Source organism: Mangifera indica, chromosome 10 (assembly GCF_011075055.1).
Source record: "Mangifera indica cultivar Alphonso chromosome 10, CATAS_Mindica_2.1, whole genome shotgun sequence".
Taxonomy (NCBI): Eukaryota; Viridiplantae; Streptophyta; class Magnoliopsida; order Sapindales; family Anacardiaceae; genus Mangifera; species Mangifera indica.
In genome coordinates, this window is record NC_058146.1 from 10,860,912 (window position 1) to 10,880,224 (window position 19,313).

The window sequence follows — 19,313 nt, forward strand, 5'->3', positions numbered from 1 at the left end:
CATATCATATGGTCACTGATCCTTTAACTAAACTTATTCTAAGAGATGTATATTTTGCACATGTTAAATCTCTGATTGCATAAATTGTGATTGATAAATTGTTAATCTTATATATTGTATTAGTAACATAATGTTAAAAACCATGAATTCAAGATCATTTTTGTTTTTGAACTTGCATCCTGAAATTCATGTTATTTCACTATATACACATCATTTTATTTGAAAGCTCAATAAAATTATAATGGCACACAAGTTTAAGATTGGCTCACTCATATGAATAGTCACTTTTGGTGTTAAGAGAGTGTGTAAAGGTAAGACATATTTCTTGAGAAAAATAACGCTGAGAGAGGGCAAAAAGAGGAGACAAGTTGCTCAAGAAATGAATTATTAGTTGAAATGTTGCCTTGATGATTAATCAATATGAGGTCATGAATAGACAAAATTGATAATGACTTTGGATTCCCCTTGTCCAAATAACTTTTGACAATCAGATGTGAGTTCTTAATTAATAGTTATGAGTATGAAGATGATCAAGAATTTAAGTAAGGTGCTAGGTGTAGTGACTAAACTAAGATCTGTACAACGTTGATGTAATTACATTTATAGAAAATACATACTGTAACACATGTTTGATACCATGGGTGCATAAATGAGTTGACCAATTGAAATAGTGAGAGGATGAATCCCTGCTCATTCACTGTGTAAGACTTTATGAGTTTCACCCTATTTTGATACTCTTAGATTCTTTACTATTATTTAATATTTACTCTTAATGTTTATTACTCCTCCCAACACCAAAATACAAAAGTTCCTCTTTTCAAAAAAATGCAAGTACATGAGCAAACTATGTTGTGGATATAAAAGTAATAATGTATCGAATGCTATGGATCACCCAATGATTAATTTAATGTAATTTGGGCACGTAATTAATTATTTTCATAATTTACAAAATTGGTATTATTTTCCAACATTTTCCTATTTTATAGGATTAGGATTCTTGTTTAGACTACATTGTAATACTATATATTATACAATATTTTGTCAATAATATTAATTTGATTTATAACTCAATTCATAATTCTACATGGTATTAGAGTGGTTAATATCCATTTTTGGCCTTCAATTTTGAAAACTGAATTTTCTTTTTCCCTAGCGTTTACTCTCGTCTCTTTCATGATTGAGCCTTTATTCTTGTCTCTCTCACAATTGAGCCTTCACTCTAGTCTCTCTCACAATTGAGTCATCACTCTAGTCTCTCACATAATTAAATACCAGCTCTTATCTCACACTATTGAGCACCTGTTTTCATCTCTCTATTATTGGTTGTTTTATCACCCATACTATTGATGTCCCATCATTTCTCTATTTTTGAAATGAACCAAGTTTTTTGTTTACTGTTTGTCTTTTTTTTCTTTTAATAGCTAATTCGAACCTTTTTTCAATCACTATTAATTCTACTACTATGGTATTACTTTCAATCCCCATTGTCTTCAATGGTTTGTGATTCTCTTTTTGGAAACATCTTTCTTCTATCTTTGGTTGCATGAAATTGAGCCAACATAAGCCCAACCTTTCTCTCTAACGTGTTCTCTCTCTCTCCTAAAGCAATTGACTTTTCAGCTTCTGTCTCCAATTGTAGCTTTGAGAGCTCTCGCTGTAATTATAGGGGAGTGTTAAACATCTTCCTATTTAATCTAATTCTAATCAGATTTGATTCTAATTTAATTTAATTTTGATTCAGTTTGATTTTGACTTGTTATTTATTATTTTTCCTACATCATATGATTAGGATTCCAATTTAGTTATTTATTATTTTCATATTTCATAGGATTAGAATTTTAGTTTATTTATTTATTATTTTTCTTATTTCAGAGGATTAGGATTCCTGTTTAGACTACATTGTAATACTATATATTATACATATTTGGGCTAGATGACAAGCCATATTTAGACTGGAAAATCTGCTTATCGGGGATGTTAATGACTTCTAAAAGGTACCCATGAAAGTCTCACACACGCTCTTGAACATAATGCATTTGAGTTATGAATCCAGATTGGAATTTGAGTTGAAAAATATGTTGCAAGTTGCCCAATTGCATACGTCATAAGAATGCATTATACGAGTACTAGTAATACTGGACTATTTCAACTTGTGGAGGTGTGTGGGACCATGTTTTGGTGTGTGACAGGTTGTGGATTATTGCTTCAAGTGTGCCAAAGTGCATGAATGCTTGCTTCCAATATGCAACAACTATTTTATGCTCAGATCGATGCATTGAACAAAATCTATAGGTCATACAAAGAGTAAAAGCAAGTAATACCTCATTTCAGCTTATGTAAACACATATCGGTATTTCAAAACACATATTTCTAATTCACACAAGCTTGTTAACTAAGGACCATTACATATAATATAAGGTATGATTAACTGACAATCTAATATATACATATACATATACATATATATATATATATATATATATATATATATATATATATATATATATATATATATATATAAAATAAAGATTTAGACTAAAAAGTAAGTCACATTCTCTTAATTCGAAAAGAGATGATATATAGCCTAATTATATTCATGCATGACCATTAGACTCATGTAATAAATGATGTTATTCAGGACAATAATGTGAAGAACTTTTGGGATTATGTGGATACATTACAAATTGCTAAAAAGTGGTGCATAGTAATAAATATAAAAAAAAAACCCACTACTTTATTGCTATTTCTTAATCAATGAAATATGAGACATTTGGCCTATCATAGAGACCTTATTGTGAATAAAGTAACTCAAAGAATTGTACAAGATGATGAAATGGTCCTAGTTATAGTTGTGTTGCATTTGTTGTATCACATATTATAAATGTTAAATGTGGGAATTTTGAGATTTGTAGGATTTAATGAAATTCTTATCCAGAAATTAATATTAACGCAATTGGATTGAATTTTAAAATGTCAAACATTTGAGTCATGAAAGATAATTAGAAATATGGTGAACTTTTGATTTTGTGTCTTATGTGAAATATTTTAAATTTTAATGTGCAATTATGATAATTGATGTGTATGTAATTGCAATAATTAATGTTGTGTTTGATATGTCTTTATGATCTAATTAATCAAGCCATTCTACAAATTATTGACTTGAATAAGGCCAAGAGATTGAATAGGGATAATTATAACATATGACATTTAAAGATACACTACATCCTAGATGGGCAAAATGTCTTCAAGGCTGTAAAATGAGGTTATGGAAAAGCCATAGCTGATTAAAGAGTAGATACCCGAATAGTGTCTTACACAAACATGATGTGACATATATCACACATGTAAAAAGAAAGATTTCATTACATGTGGTATCTTGACCAGTTTCGTGAATGATAATTTGGTATAGAGTACTAGTAATGCCTAATTGTATATGTCATAAGAATGGTTTTGAAAGAAAAGTTTGGAGGAACTACAATCCCCAAACGAAGGTAGTTTATTGTCAAATTTGACATATATAAAAAGGTCCTCAACAAGTCAATGAAATAATATCTGAGCGACATGTCAATTATAGTTATGGAGCCGAAGTGAACTAGACACAACTTGACAGATGAAATATAGGTTCATGTAGGAACACGATATTTTCCTGATAGTTGGGAACATATGAAGGTGCGTATGACCCATAATGAGAATATAAAGACTTTTATTGACATTTCTCATCGCATTAAGCTAAAGGACGAGTGCTTTCAGGTATTTGGATCAAGTACTCATGCATACGTTGTAAAATCCAGTTCCAAGAGTTATTTATGGCTTCAAATGTAAGTGGTACAAGTCTAAGAAAAGAAAGGAGGTCAAATAAGGCTCAAATTGTAAGAACAAGCAATTAAAACAATATAGAGTGATAAACATGCTAGAAGAAGAGGCAAAACCAAGATGACATGTTGCAATTGTAGCAATAAAGATTATATCGCCCGTGAGTGCACGAAGCTAAAAAAGATATTGTCTCATTCTACTTTAAGTGATGAAACGTTAGTTTCTAGTACTATACAATTAACTGAGTCTTATTCTACATGGACTCTAGATTTAGGAACCACAAATCGTGTAGCCCATGATAAAGGGGTTTTTGTGGAATTTTGATCAAATTTTAAAGAGATGAGATGGATTTATGTAGGCAATAATACTAGGGGTGTAGTAAAAGGAATAAACATAAGTAAATTAGTTTTGCAAGATTGTCAGATCCTATACCTATATAAAGTCCTATAAGCTTTAGATATTCAATGAATTTTTGGTCGTAGTGCTTGTTCTACTTAAACTAAGATATAATTTGAATTCCTCTAGAAACTTGGTTAAAATATACATATAATAGTATTGACTTCTATGGATTTGGTTTATTGTTGAATGGTTTTTATACTACAACAAATATTAAATTTAAGAACAAAATATTTAGAGACAATTATAATTTTATCCCAGAATGTTACTTTTAGAGACAAAATTTTAATTTTATCCCAAAATAATTATTTTAGGGGACGAAATCTTAATTTCATCCCCAATAAGTTAAGATTTACTTTTAAGGACATTTTCAATGTTGTCCCAAAATGATAATTTTACAGACAATTTAATTAGAGTCGCAAAATGATAATTTTAGGGGATGAAATCTTAATTTCGTCCTAAAAAACGTATGATTTATTTTTAGAGACGATTTTAATTTTGTCCTAGAATTTTACTTTTAGGGACAATTTTATTTTTGTCCTAGAATAATAAATGTAGGGAATGAAATTTTAATTTTGTCCACAAAAACATAGAATTTATTTTTAGGGACAATTTGATTTTGTCCCCAATAAGTTAAGATTTATTTTTAGAAATGATTTTGATTTCATTCTAGAATGTCACTTTTAGGGATGTTTTTATTTTTATCCAAGAATGATAATTTTAGGAGATGAAATTAAAATTTCATCCCCAAAAGCATAGGTTTTATTTTTTGGGACGATTTTAATTTCATTCTACAATGTTACTTTTAGGGACAATTTTATTTTTGTCTTAGAATGATAAATTTAGGGGATGAAATTTTAATTGTCCCAAAAAACATAGAATTTATTTTTAAATGTGATTTTAATTTCGTCTTAGAATGTTACTTTTAGAGACGAAATCTTAATTTCATCTCCAAAAAGTTAAGATTTATTTTTAGGGATAATTTTGATTTCATTCTAGAATGTCACTTTTTGGGATGATTTTATTTTTGTCCCAAAATGCAAAAATATAGGTTTTATTTTTTAGGACGATTTTAGTTTTGTCTTAGAATGTTACTTTTAGGGACAAAATCTTAATTTTGTCCTAAAAAAATGTATGATTTACTTTTAGTGTCTAATTTAATTTTGTCTTAGAATGTTACCTTCGGGGACGATTTTATTTTTGTCCTAAAATAATAACTTTAGGGGATGAAATCTTAATTTTATCTAAAAAACATAAGATTTGTTTTTAAAGACGATTTTAATTTCATCTCAGAATGTTACTTTTAGGGACAAATCTTAATTTTATCTCCAAAAACATAAAATTTATTTTTAGAGGCGATTTTAATTTTGTTTAAAATATTACTTTTAGAGATGAAATTTTAATTTCGTTCCTAATAAGTTAAGATTTATTTTTAAGGACATTTTTTAATGTTGCCCATAAATAATGATAATTCTAGGGATAATTTTATTTTTGTCCCAAAACAATTATTTGAGGGGACGAAATCTTAATTACGTACCTAAAAATTTGGTTTATTTTTTGGCGCATTTTTAATTACGTCACAGGATAACAATTTTAGAGAGGATTTATTTTTGCCTAAAAATGATTATTTTAAGGAATGAATTTAAGATTTAAGACTTATTTTTAAGGAAAATTTTAATTTCATCTAAAAAAACATAAGATTTATTTTTACAAATGATTTTATTTTTGTCCTAAAATGTAACTTTTGGATACAAATTTATTTTTTTCCTTGAAAGATAATTTTGGGGATTTCCAAAAATGTAGGATTTATTTTTAGGGATGATTTTAATTTCGTCTAAAAATGTTACTTTGGGGGCAAAATTTTAATTTTATCCTAAAATATTATTTTAAATCAAATAAACCTTGAGTTAAAAGATGTTTGTTTCAGACTGATTTTTGATCAATAATTCAAATTTAGATCTCGATTCAATTTAAATTCATAACTAAGTTAGATACAAATTTATAATTCAAATAGGTAGTTTTATGGCAACCTTCTTCGTTCCTTTTTTTAATTATATTATTTTTATTTCACTAATTTTCTTTGAAATCCAAAAAATAGCGTTTACAAAAACAAGGCTCCAAAATCAAATCACATTTCTTCCTCTTTGAAGGTAAATCCTTTTCTGAATTATCACTACTTCACTTACTAATTCTAATCTCGTGCGAATTCTTTCTGTAATTTCATTTTTTTATCAGTTTTTCTTTCTGATCTAGAAATGACATAATGCCGATTCTTTTATGGTGGTGGCAAATGCGGCTGATGAAACCACAAAAATATGCAGTCACTAGTAATCATATTACTTAACCTATATATTATGTGATAATTTGTGGTAGCTTATGAATTTCGAAGTGTTTTTTTTTTTTTAGTTTCCATTTGTGATTTTTTTTGTAGAATTTGTTTTCCATATTTAATTTTGTTAGAGAAAATTTTTCATTTTGATATATGATTCATCTCCAGTTTGATATCTACGGAATGAGTGCAAAAAGTCGTAAGTCAACTTAGTTAAGCTTGACCTAACTAGTTTCTTGGCTTCTTAACTTTTATTTTATTGTCCTTTATCAGACCTTCCATATGGTTAGATTTCGTGTTTCATGTTCATTTTTGGACGATCATTTATGTTGCATATGACTTTGCTTTGTATTGTTAACACGAATTGATGTGTTCATAGTTTTAGGCAAGGTTTATTTGAGTCTATGGTATTAATTGATTTTTTAAAATTTTAGTCAAACCTAATTAACAAATGTAAAACGTCTTATGTATATCATGTGTCTGTTATGCTCTATCTTTTATGCTAAAGCTAATTACAGAGCATGGCTACTATATATGACTCATTTTTTTTTGTGTTTACAGCATGACTATTATGTCATCTGAGCCAGTGGACAATTCCAGGTAAAAGAAATTGTTGTTGATTAATCTTATAGGTCCAATTTAATATATTTATGTGTATATGCTGACAGTTGATAACTTATTTAATTTGATTTTTTAAAAAATCTTGTGCAACACTATCTATTATTTTTTCATGAGCAAGTTTGTAGGATCTATGTCATTGTTACTGTAGTTATCTTTCTAGTCTCTATGCTTTCATTCTTTCTTTTGAATCAAGTTAATGTGGCAAATAGGTGAAACTGCTCGTATGTGTCATTTTCTATAGTGGATCTAGGGAAGGTAAAAGAGATTGTTAGGTGGAAAATGGTGATTCAACCTTATTGGAAATGGAATTTGGTTTGGGTAGTTTAGTTGAAAGAATCTTGCTTTATTACAGAGGAGTTAGGGGTTCTGGTCATTGTCAATGGACATGTATTTTCCATGGAAGCAGCTTGTTTCAATGCTACATGAGTCAAAATAGTGTGATCTTAATCATATATTATTACAAGCCATAAGGCTTTCATGATTCTTCTTTCACATTTTTAGAAACTATTAGCATTAAACATCATCTTCTCTTTGTCCTGTGCCATTACTTTAAACTTATGATGTAATGTTTTAATGGCTTCAAAGTACAAAATGGGTTGTGTCATGATATGACATTTCTTTGAAAAATACTCTATGGTGAGATAGAATACAAAATAGTTTGTTCCCTTCTATCCCCTCTTAAACTCTTTTCTTTTTTTAAATGAGTAATAAAAGTTTATTCTGTTTTGATGCTTGGAAAAAAATAGGAAAAAAAATAAAGTCTTGGCTATATGTTGCTTTTGAGTTCCACAAAATAATATCTTTGATTAGTAAATTAAAATTGTATAATAATGGATTCAAGTGTTTTGTCATATTAGATGGTCAGTATTTGTTGTGTGATGCAGAGAGATGTTAGGCATTGTTTAACAATATTAGAGGGTTGTCTGTTCAATTAGCTTGAGAAGTGGTCTACATTAATCTTTGTTTATGTGTTATCTTTATATTGCCTTTGTTTGCATTTTGGAAAAGATACTAATGTATGTGAAGAATAGGTGTTGATGACTTGTGCTACTGTTAATGATTTTTTTTTCTTCATATTATTATGTTTTGATTCTTAGGATACTATTTGTACAATCATTCAAAACTCTTGGAATAAACTTTTCATCAAGGCAACTTTTGTGCTATAGATAAGCCAACATTAAAGATTAGGTATGTTTTAAGTTTGTTTTATGTGAATTATGATGACAAATCAACAAATTCAATGACTTGGGCCAATTTATGCAGCTATGTGCTTGGTGTACGGGGGCAGTTTCTTCTTTGACTATGCACTCATGCAAGGAAGACAGGTTTGGGTTTGTCCAACTTTCTAGTAGCCATGCTGCCATGTGTGCTTGCTGTCAAAGCTTTTAATATGATTTGTAGTAGTACTAACAATTTAATGCTTAGTTATTAGTTGATTTTAGTAATAATAGTTTAATATAATTAATATTTTTTACCTTAGTTGAAATGATGTTTTGTATGAATGGTTTAATTTTGAGGATTTATATAACTATTAATTTTAATTTATGATTGAAAGTCCCATATTAAATTCACCATATGAACAAGAACGGAAATTTTTGTTTCTAATTCACCACATAATTAAGGATGAAAATTTTTATCTCCAATTCGCAATACAATCAATGACATAAAAAATTGTCTTCAATTCATCAAATAATCGAGGACAACAAAATTTGTCCCTAATTTCATTATACAATCAATTATAAAAAAAAAAAATTGTCCTCAATTCAACATACAATTAAGGAAGAAAAATTTTATTCATAATTTGTTATACAATCAAGGATAAAAAATATTGTTTTTAATTTATTGCATAATAAAGGACAAAAAAATTTGTCTTAAATTCATTGTATAATAAGGACGAAAAAATTTGTCACTAATTCACTATATAATTTAGGATAAAAAATTTTGTCCCGTATTCATCACGTATTCACCACAATATCGAGGACAAAAAATTTTATCCTTAAATGTGTTTTTTTTGGAATGAAAAATTTTGTCCCTAAATGTGTTTTTTTTTTTTGGGACGAAATAAAGTTATTTGGGATGAAATCTGCCTCATTTATGGACAAAAAATTTCATCCCAAAATGTGTATCTTTTTATGACGAAACACTATTTCATCCATAATAACTAGTTATTAGGGATGATTTCTTTTTTCGTAGGTATTACCAATTGCTAACACATATTTTTTAATGATTTAATCTTTTGTCTTGAATGATTTTTTAGGATAAATTTTTTACTTTTTGAGACAAAAAGTTTTGTCACCTTTTATTAAATTTGTTGTAGTGATAGGTTTAGACACTCTTTTTAATGATAATGATAATGTTTTTCATTTGTTTGCTACTCTCAAAGGGATGGATGTGAATGCAAAGATATCTTCTTCATATTTTTTGTTTGAGTCCTAATATTACTACTTTTGTCTATGAACATCGCCAACATTGCATGTCTTACAATTAATTTCTACAGCTATCTCTTGAAAAAAATCATTTTGACAACAAATGGCTAAAGACATTGGAAAATCTTGGAAGGGTTGTCTTGTTGGAAATGTATATTGATTCTATATGTGTGGAGATCGAAACTCATATTACACAAAATTAATTGGCTTGTGTTGAAATCCAATCCACACACTTATATTCCACTCACTTTAATTAGATGTGAGACTCTCTTTCTTTTACTGGAGTATCCAATAGCTTCGCTCAAGTATAACTACTATAGACTGTTAGACCCACCATTTGACTTAGTCGATTTTCAATTGGGTGTATTGTCACTTATATTAAGGAACACCTAGACTGTTAGATTTACTATTTGACTTGTGCTCTGATACCATGTCAAAAATATATTAGGCCTATAGGTGTAAAGATCCAAACTCATATTATACAAAATCAATTAGTTTGTGTTAAGGTCTAACCCATACACTTATATACCACTCACTTTACTCAATTTTATTAGATGTGAGACTTTCTTTCTTTTCATTTAAGTGTTTAACACTTCTCTAAGAAGGCAAATTGGCATGGGGTGTTAAGGATGAGATTCAAAAACTCAACGACACTGTCAACACTGTCAAATCTACTCTTCTTGATGTTAAGGAATAGCACAACAAAATGAACCAATAAGTAACCAATTGGTTCCAAAGGCTTAAAAATGCATTTTACGGTACAAATGACTTGTTAGACAATTTCTCTACTGAACTTCGATGGTGCGAGGTGATGAATGGAAATAGATAGGCAAATGAGAATGTCATAAACTATTTTCAGTTAAGGATGTAGGTGTATGTCTACGAGGAGTTTACGATGAAGATAATTGTTGAAAAGATAATAGAATTTGTAACTCAAAAAGAAATGAATTACAAGAATTCCTTAGAAAATAAATTGATGGGAAAAAATATCTACTAGTTTTGGATGATATATGGAATAATAAGCAAAATAAATGGAATGAGTTTACTAATCTATTAATGAATGGTTCACAAGGAAGCAAGATATTGGTTACTACACGTACTAAAGTAATTGCTAAAGTTACTAGTAAACTTAAATCTTATGTTTATACATTGGCAGTACTAGATGAAAAATAGTCTTGGCTTTTGTTTGCTCAAATTGCCTTTAAACATGGGGTGGAATCATCAGATTCAAATTAGTAAAGATGGGAAAAAGGATTGTAGCAAAGTATGGTGGAGTACCTCTTGTCATAGTGATAATAACACTATTATTGTTTGGTACTACTAAGGTAGATGATTGGTTAAATTTTAAGGATAATGAAATGCCAAAGGTGATTAAAGAAGAAAGTGATATTTTACCATCACTCAAGCTCAGTTATGATCATCTAGCTTCAAAATTGAAACAATGTTCTGCGTATTGTGCATTGTTTCCTAAGGATTATAAGATTAAGAAATAAAAATTTATTTTTCTTTGGATGGCAAAGGGGTTTCTTCAAATGTCAAATAATGAATGTCCAAAAGATGTTGGTAATAAGTATTTTAAGACTTTACTTTTAGGATCATTTTTCCAAAATCCAGAACATGATAGATGGGCAATATACTCGCTTGTAAGATGCATGATCATATGCATGACCTTACAAAATTAGTTGTAGGAATTGAATGCACAATGCAAACTTTTGATAAGGTTAAAAGTGTGAATGTAAGATATCGCCATTTATCACTTGATTGTGGTGATGTAAAAACATCATGGACATTTCTAATTGTGTTAGATAGTTGAAATAATATAAGAACTTTGCTTTTGTTTTGTAGATTAAATTGGGGTTTCAACTTGGATGATGGTGATGAAATTTTAACAAGTTATGAATACTTACAAGCATTAGATTTTGGAGGGATAAGATTTCAAAAATTTTTGATTTCAAATAGGCAAGGTTATTAGGGTTTATAATATTTTGGGTTGATTTTTCTCTCTTCTATCATGTGTTCTCTCCTCTCTCTAAAACCTTAAACATTTATCCCTTCCTGTTTATTACTTAACCATTGTTGGTTTTCTCTTGTCTCTTTCGTCTGGCTGGTAGCCTTTTTGGTGCTAGCTTTCCCATTGGGGACCCTTTTAGTCTCTAGTTTTCCCCTTGTTTTTTTTCTCTTTTTTGCCATTTTTTTGTGATTTGCTTCTGTCATTTCCTTTTTGTATGTGTTGTGGAATATATGGTTATGCCATTTTTCCTTTTAGTGTTGTTACAGTACCTGGTTGTTTTACATTTAAGTGGTGGTGTTGGTGTGTTTGGCTTGGGTTTTCTATTTTTGCTTATGTACGGTGGCTCCGGGTTTCCTCTTTCTAGTGGTTTCCTTATGGTGGTATAATAGAAGTGGTGTTAATGCTTCCTCTCCAACTGGTGCTCGCTACTTTTTATCTTTGGGAGAAAAGGTGTTCCTGCTTATGGGTGGCATGTTATTGGGTTCAATTTTGTGGATTAGTTTACTTTATCCATGTGGTTCATTTGCTATGTGGCTGTTAGAGTGTTTATTTTTGCCAACGTGTTTTATTTGGTCTTGTTATACGTTTTTTCCTCTTCTATGTAGGCTGTTTCTTTTTAAAGTGGGGTGTTAGAAGTATGTGATTCTTTATGAGTAGCGTCAGATGGTTGGGGTCCCTCAGCTTAATTTTTCCTCTGAAGATATGCCTCTCTCTATCGAGAGTGGTGATGGCAAGAGCAATCCCTCTATGTTAAAGCCTTAAAGTAAATTATTCGACTGTAAGAAAATTGTAATGAAGTTGGAGTATTTCCCTCCTCCTCTAAGGAAGTCTCCAAATAGAACTCTTGTAGCTTTGCTAAAGTTGTAGACCAAGGTGCTAAAAAGTGGGAGTTATGTGCGATCAGTTTCTTTCTTAGTAGAAGGATTCATTTCCTCGTGGTAAAAAGATATGTCTAGGCCTTCAGAAGATCACTGTTAATGAAGAGGAATGTTTATTCTCAAGTTCAAAAGTGAAAAGGATCTCATGAGAGTTATTGAGGAAAAAACTTGGGTTGTGGGAGGCTAGCCTTTTTTTGTTTAAAGGTGAAAGAGGAATTTTTAATGGAAACAAAGAACATCAAGGTTGTGACAGTTTGGGTGAAAATTTATGATATTCCATTGGAATTTTAGAGTGCCAAATAGCTAAGTCACTTAACGAGTAACCTTGGAAAGCCACTTTATTTGGACTCGATGATAGATGATAGATTATAGTTTGAATTTATGAGAGTTGTATTGAAATGAAGGTGGAAGAAAATTTTCCAAATTTCATTGACATGAAGCTACTAGACGGAAGTAATATGGAATTAAAAGTTGCATACAATTGGAGGCTGTTGAAATGTAGTAAATGTAAAATTTATGGCCATGTTCAAGAAAAATGTAGAATAAGTACTGAGAAGAAGTTTTGAAGCAGTGGCCTAAATCCTAAAAGGAGTCTTGGTAGCAGAGAAAGAAGCAACGATAAAGAGGCTTTTGTTAAAAAAAATTTGTAAGAATAGGGTGCTACTAACTCAAGATATTATTGGTAATAAAACTAAGAAGCTCCTAGAACAATTTGTCACCTTGTTAAAGAGGTAACATTCAATGAGAAAGAAGGAAGGATTGAGTCAATTCCCAAGGCTTATGAGCCTAAATTAGCGAAAAAAGGAAAGAAGGTGATTAAGATTAGTAAGGAGCAAGCTAAGAAAAGAAAAGAAAAAGAGTCGTTGATAAATAAAAAAAAATAGGAAACCTTCAGGCATTATAATCAATAAAGGTGGGAAAGGGGAAGAAGAGCCTAATTTAGATTATGATGAAATGGAATCTCCTTTAGTTATAACATTCAAAAAATTAGTAAAGGTAGATGAAAAAAATATAAATAGGGCCTTAAGTATCACGATGAGCAAATACCAAAAGAAGAAAATTACTAAGAAGAGAACGGAGTCTAATTCCACCAAACCTTCTAATGATTAATCTTGTAGCTTGGAATATTAGAGGATTAAACTCCTCACTAAAACAAAAGGAAATAAAACTTGTTATAGCTAAGAATAAGATTGACTTGTGTGTTATTCTTGACACCAAGGTGAGGAAGGAAAACATAGAGAAGATTAGAAGAAATATTTTTGGTGATTGGGATTTTGTGAATAACAATAACCTTCATTCTAGAGGTCGTATTTGGGTGGCTTGAAACTAAAGAATTGTGAATGTGTCGATTATCAATATAGATAAGCAAAGCATTCATATAGAGGTTACCATTTTATACAACAAAGATAAGTGTCTGTGACTATGGTTTATAGTATGAATTGCTATATTGATAGAAGAAAGCTTTGGGAAAAGCTTGAGAAGATTTATGGCTACTTAAATCAATCCCTGTGGATCATCCTTGGAGACTTTGATGCCATAAGAAATAGTCAAAAGAAAGATGAAGGTTCTAATTCATGGGAAAGATATAAAGATGAGTTAAATGAGTGCTGTAAGAATTCAAATGGATAATCTTAGATATATAGGTAGTTTCTACACTTGGAACAACCAAAGTGAAGGAGACAAGAAAGTGAGTTGCAAGCTTGATAGAATTATTGCAAATGAGAAATAGGTGGACAAATTTCCAAGATCTTTTGGTTAGTTCCTTCTCGAGATCATTTTAGACCATTGTTAGAGTATCCTCATTGGTATGAAAGAGATGCAAACTAGAAGGCCTCCTTTCAAGTTCTACAACTATTGGGCAGAGGATTGGAACTTCATACAAATTGTGGAGAGTGTCTGGAAGAAAAATATAAAAAGTAGTCCTATGTTTAGGCTTTATTCTAAGCTTAAATTAGTCAAGGCTAAATTAGAGTTAAACAAGAAAAAACATTAGTGTTTGTCTGACAGAGTTAAGCTTGCTAGGAGTGATTTAGAAAGAGTTCAAACTAAGCTTTCTAGAACCCCTCATGATGGTAGTTTTATTGAAGAAGAAAAAGAGAAAGCTCAAGAGTTTAGAAGATTAAGTTAGACAGAGGAGTCTTTTATGAAGCAAAAATCTAGAGTGAATTTGTTAAAAGAGGATGATCAAATTACTTGTTATTTCCATAAGTGCACTAAAGGGAGAATTAATAGATATTCCATTGAAAAAATTTGTCGTGAGAATGGAAAACTTGTGATGGATAAAGAGAAGGTGAAGATGAAGTTCATTGATTTCTTTAGAAAGCTTCTTCAAGAACAAAGTCATGTGGAGGAGGAGAGGAATATTGAGGAGGTGTTTGATTATAAAATTCCTATGGAGAAAAGTAGTCACATGATTGGAAAGGTCATAGGAGAAAAGATAAAAAAAGTCATCTTTGTCATGGGTAAAAATAAGGCCCTAGGTCTAGATGGCTTTAGAGCTTATTTTTACAAGAAGGCTTGAAGTGTGGTTAGTCAAGATGTGACTGAAGCTATCAAGGATTTTTTCAAGAATGGTGCTCTCCTTAAAGAGGTAAATTGCACCATTATTGCGCTTATTCCTAAATGTCCTAATCCTACTTTTTGTAAAGACTTTAGACCTATTTCTTGTTATAATACAATTTTAAAATGTATTACTTAGATTATGGCAAATAGACTCAAGTGTATCCTCTCTAACTTTATTGATCAAGCCCAAATAGCCTTCGTAGAAGGAAGAAAGATTGGTGATAATATCCTCCTTTGCCAAAAGCTAATGTATAAGTACCATAAGGAGAATGGGGTCAGCAAAAGATATGTCATAAAAGTTGATCTTTTTAAGGCTTATGATATAATTAGATAAGAGTTTTTATTGAAAGTGTTCTACGTGATTGGGGTCCACCCTACTTTTATAGGATGGATTAAGGAGTGCATTACCACTCCTTCCTAGTCTATTTGTATAAATGGGGAATTAAAAGGTTTCTTCAAGAGTTTTAGAGGATTGAGACAAGAGGACCCCATATCCCCTTATCTCTTTGTTATTGCCATGGAGGTTCTCTCTAAAATCCTCCAAAAGATGATAGTTAAAGATAGGTTTGAGTTTCATGAAAGTGTAAAAAGAATTATGTCACTTACCTTTGTTTTAGAAATGATCTCATTATTTTTTGTAAAGCTAGTGTTACAGCTATTGACTTAATCAAGAAGACTTTTGAGGAATTTTTTAAGTGGTCAGGTTTGAAGGCTAATGAGAACAAAAGTTATGTTTTTTCTCTGAAGTTACTAAGGATACGAAGCTTGAGATGACTAGGCACTTACATTTTGAGGCAAGGATTCTTTCTTTTTCTCACCTTGGTGTCCTTATGATCTCTTCCAAACTCTCCTTTAATGATTGTAAACCTCTTTTAAGTCGTACCTTAGAATGAAGTAAGCAAGCCAAAAAATGAAAAAGGTCTTAGAATTTTTAGCTGCAAGGAATGAAGGTCGCCTTTTCAAAACACATATGGGACCTTTGCAACCCTTTAAGCACCTCTTTTTGGGTAGATTGGATTAAAACTAATAGAATTGGGAATAAAAGTTTATGGGAGATAAATGTTGAAAATTCTAACCCTTGGAATTGGAAGAAATTAATAAAGCTTAGGGAGTTTATGAATAATAGAATCAAGATGGAGATTCATAATGTTAAGGCTGCTCTTCTTTGGAAGGATTGTTGGCATCCCCTTAGTTCTATTATTGATAGGTTTTAAGAAAGAATTGCCTATAAAGCTCATTTGAATTTAAATTGCAAAGTGAAGATGATAGTCAATAGAAAAGCTTAGAGATGGCCTACTGTTTTATCTTGGAATTTAAGGAAGGTTAAGAACTTAATTGATTTTCTACCTTCAGGTGAAAGGGGCAGGTTGGTGCGGCTCCCCAACCATGATGGTAAGTTCTCTATCAACATAGCTTGGAATGAAATTAGAGCCAAAAGGCAATAGGTTTATTGGAGTGGGGTGGTGTGGCATATAAAATATATTCCTAGACATCGTCTTATTCTTTGATAGCTATGAAGGGAAAACTTCCCACGAGAGCTAAACTTACAAAGTATAGTGTTATTAATTTGGCAAAGTGTGTCTTTTGTAATGAAAAGAAAGAAGAATTGAATGACATTTTCTTCTAATCCTTTTTTAGCCAATTCATTTGGTGTGGGTTGCTAAAGTTGTGCCATAAAAGATATATTTGTCAACCTTGGAACATTTATGTGGAAGGGATTACTCATTCTTAAAGGAAAAACAACTTGCCAAATTTGATTTGCAAGATGAGTCTTACAACCATGATGTATGCAATTTAGATGGAAAGAAATTGAAGGTGTTTCTCGAATGTATTTTCTTCTAAAGCGTAGATTATAGGTAACATTAAGAGAGTTTATGGCCATAAAGGAGCAGAGTTTGAGAATATGAAAAGATCAAGAAGGAATAAAGAAGTTGCTAAGAGATGGGGTTTGTCGAGTTGTATCTTCAAAGAAAAATTACAATGTTAATGCTTTGGATTACTTGTTTGTGGCTGGTTTATCTAACTTATAGGTTATTTTGCATGTTTACGTTAGATATGTTAAGATGGTCAAGGTTGTTTAAGAAGACTAAGCCCTAGGTTTTAGTTTTGTTTCATAGTAGTGTGTTTCCCAAGGGTCTAGCAAAAAGATGAAGGACCATTATATTGTTGCTTGTTGTGGCTGGTTCTTTCTTTGCTCTTGTTTTCGTCCTATTGGTCCATCTCTTGTTTGCTTAGTTGAGTTATTGATAGTCTTGTTTAAGATAAAGGCTATGTTGAAGGCCTTTCTTGCTTATTTCCTGATTCTTGTTGGCTCCTTGTTCTCCTTGCCATTCTATATTGCCCTTTTATTGCTAGTTAGGTAGTTGCATTAATGTTTGCTAGATTTTGCCCTTTAAGGAAGTTGCTTCTATTAGTTTCAATTTGTAGGAATCTTTTTTTTGGTTGGACAACTTCATTTTGCTTGCTGAAGTTGCTCCTTGCTTTTCTTTCCATTTTGAGAAGGCTTAGAGTTTGTGGTTGGTGTTGTCATCTTGTCTTGTTGTACATGTGTAAATGGATGTATATGGTTATTTTTGTTTATGGTTGTAAATGTGTTTTGGGTTGGTTTGTTCTGTAGTCTTTGTGTGCAGTGCTCTTTATTGTTTGCAATCTTGTTTTTGTTTGGCGAGATAGAAAGTAAGGGAGTAGTGTTCTTGGGTTGTTGTATGTCTTTGACTCTACCATTTCCTTTGTTTCAGGCTTTTGGGTTCCCTTGTTTTATTCAATACTTACATACTTAGCAAAAAAAAAAAACTGTTGAGTTCAAATAGGGAAGTTTTAAGTTTAATTGGTAAGTTGAAGTATTTGCGATATCTTAATTTTTCTGGTATAGATATTAAACTACTCTCCAATTCACTGTCAAGACTAGTAAATTTGGAAACATTAGACCTCCCTTACTGTAGTAAGCTTATAGAACTACCAAGAGATATTTAAAAAAAAAGGGTCAACCTTAGACATCTAATAAATAAAAAGTGTAATTCTTTAACTGGAATACCAAATGGACTAAGGCATTTAACTAATCTTCATACTTTACCATTATTTGTAGTAAGCCAAACAACTAAACGAGCCAACAGAAAAAGTAATCATAGTGGGACAGAGGAATTATATGGGTTGAACAACTTGAGAGGAAAACTCAAGATTAAAAACCTAAAATTTGAGGCAAGTAGAAAGTCGGCTAACTTAGAAGGGAAGCAATTTCTTCGATCTCTAACATTGGATTGGTGAAGAATTGATGATAGAGAGGTTCAAGGAAATGAAGTAGAGGTGTTAAAAGGTCTAAAGCCACACCCAAATCTTAAGAAAATCAGTGTGAGATTTTTCATGGGCGTTAAACTATGTGATTAGGCTTTTTCTCTTACAAAGTTAACTTCAATTAGTGTTAAAAATTGTAGAAAATGCAAACATATCCCACCATTGGATACATTTCCATGTTTAAGGACTCTGTTTCACATCGCCAGCAACATTCTTGTGTGATATAAATCTTATAACACATTAGGTGCACAACTCACATTATCAATCTATTGGTTGAAGTAGGGTTAATGAGATTAAACAAATTATTAAAAACATCCAAGAGAGTGTTAAGAATGTCAAAACAAGCCAAGTGAGGTAGTTGTCATTATGAGTTTTTGAAGATTTTCAATGACGTAACCAATATAGTAACAAGATTAAGGAGGTTTTTACAAAACAGGAATTTGATCTTGATCTGTATGTGGCAAGCATGATTACTAGGATAACGATTAAGTTTGAAAGTATTAAGAAAGGTAAATGTGTCTATGGCTATTGCCAAGCACTACGGATTTGAGGTAAATAACTTGAAATGAATTATGGTTTTTTTTATTTTTACATATTTTGTTCTCATTAGACATGTTACTAATTTACTCATTTCTAATTTGTTATTTATCTTTGTGATTTTTCTATGGTAAAGTTTGATATGTTAAGTTGACTTTTCCCATTTTATATCGTTAATAGAAGACAATAGAATCATTATACAATGAACGTGTGGACATTGTTTCCTTAAAAAAAAACAAAGCATCGCACAATCACAAACACAGTTTATTGATTCAAGTCTAATTTTTCATTAACTACTTGTTTAAAAACTTTATTTAAAATATTATGTATTTATTTGGATGTCAACCTTGTAGGTAAAACATCCAAGTCTCGAATTTCCCATGGTAAATCAATGAGAAATGAAGTTTGGCAGTGCTTAAGGAAGCACATGAGGAGGATATAATAAGAAC

At 30.8% G+C, this 19,313-nt stretch overlaps 1 pseudogene; it reads left to right on the plus strand.

The window, feature by feature from the left end:
- The window catches only part of LOC123226729, a 60,727-nt pseudogene that overhangs the window by 12,858 nt on the left and 28,556 nt on the right, over positions 1-19,313 (plus strand).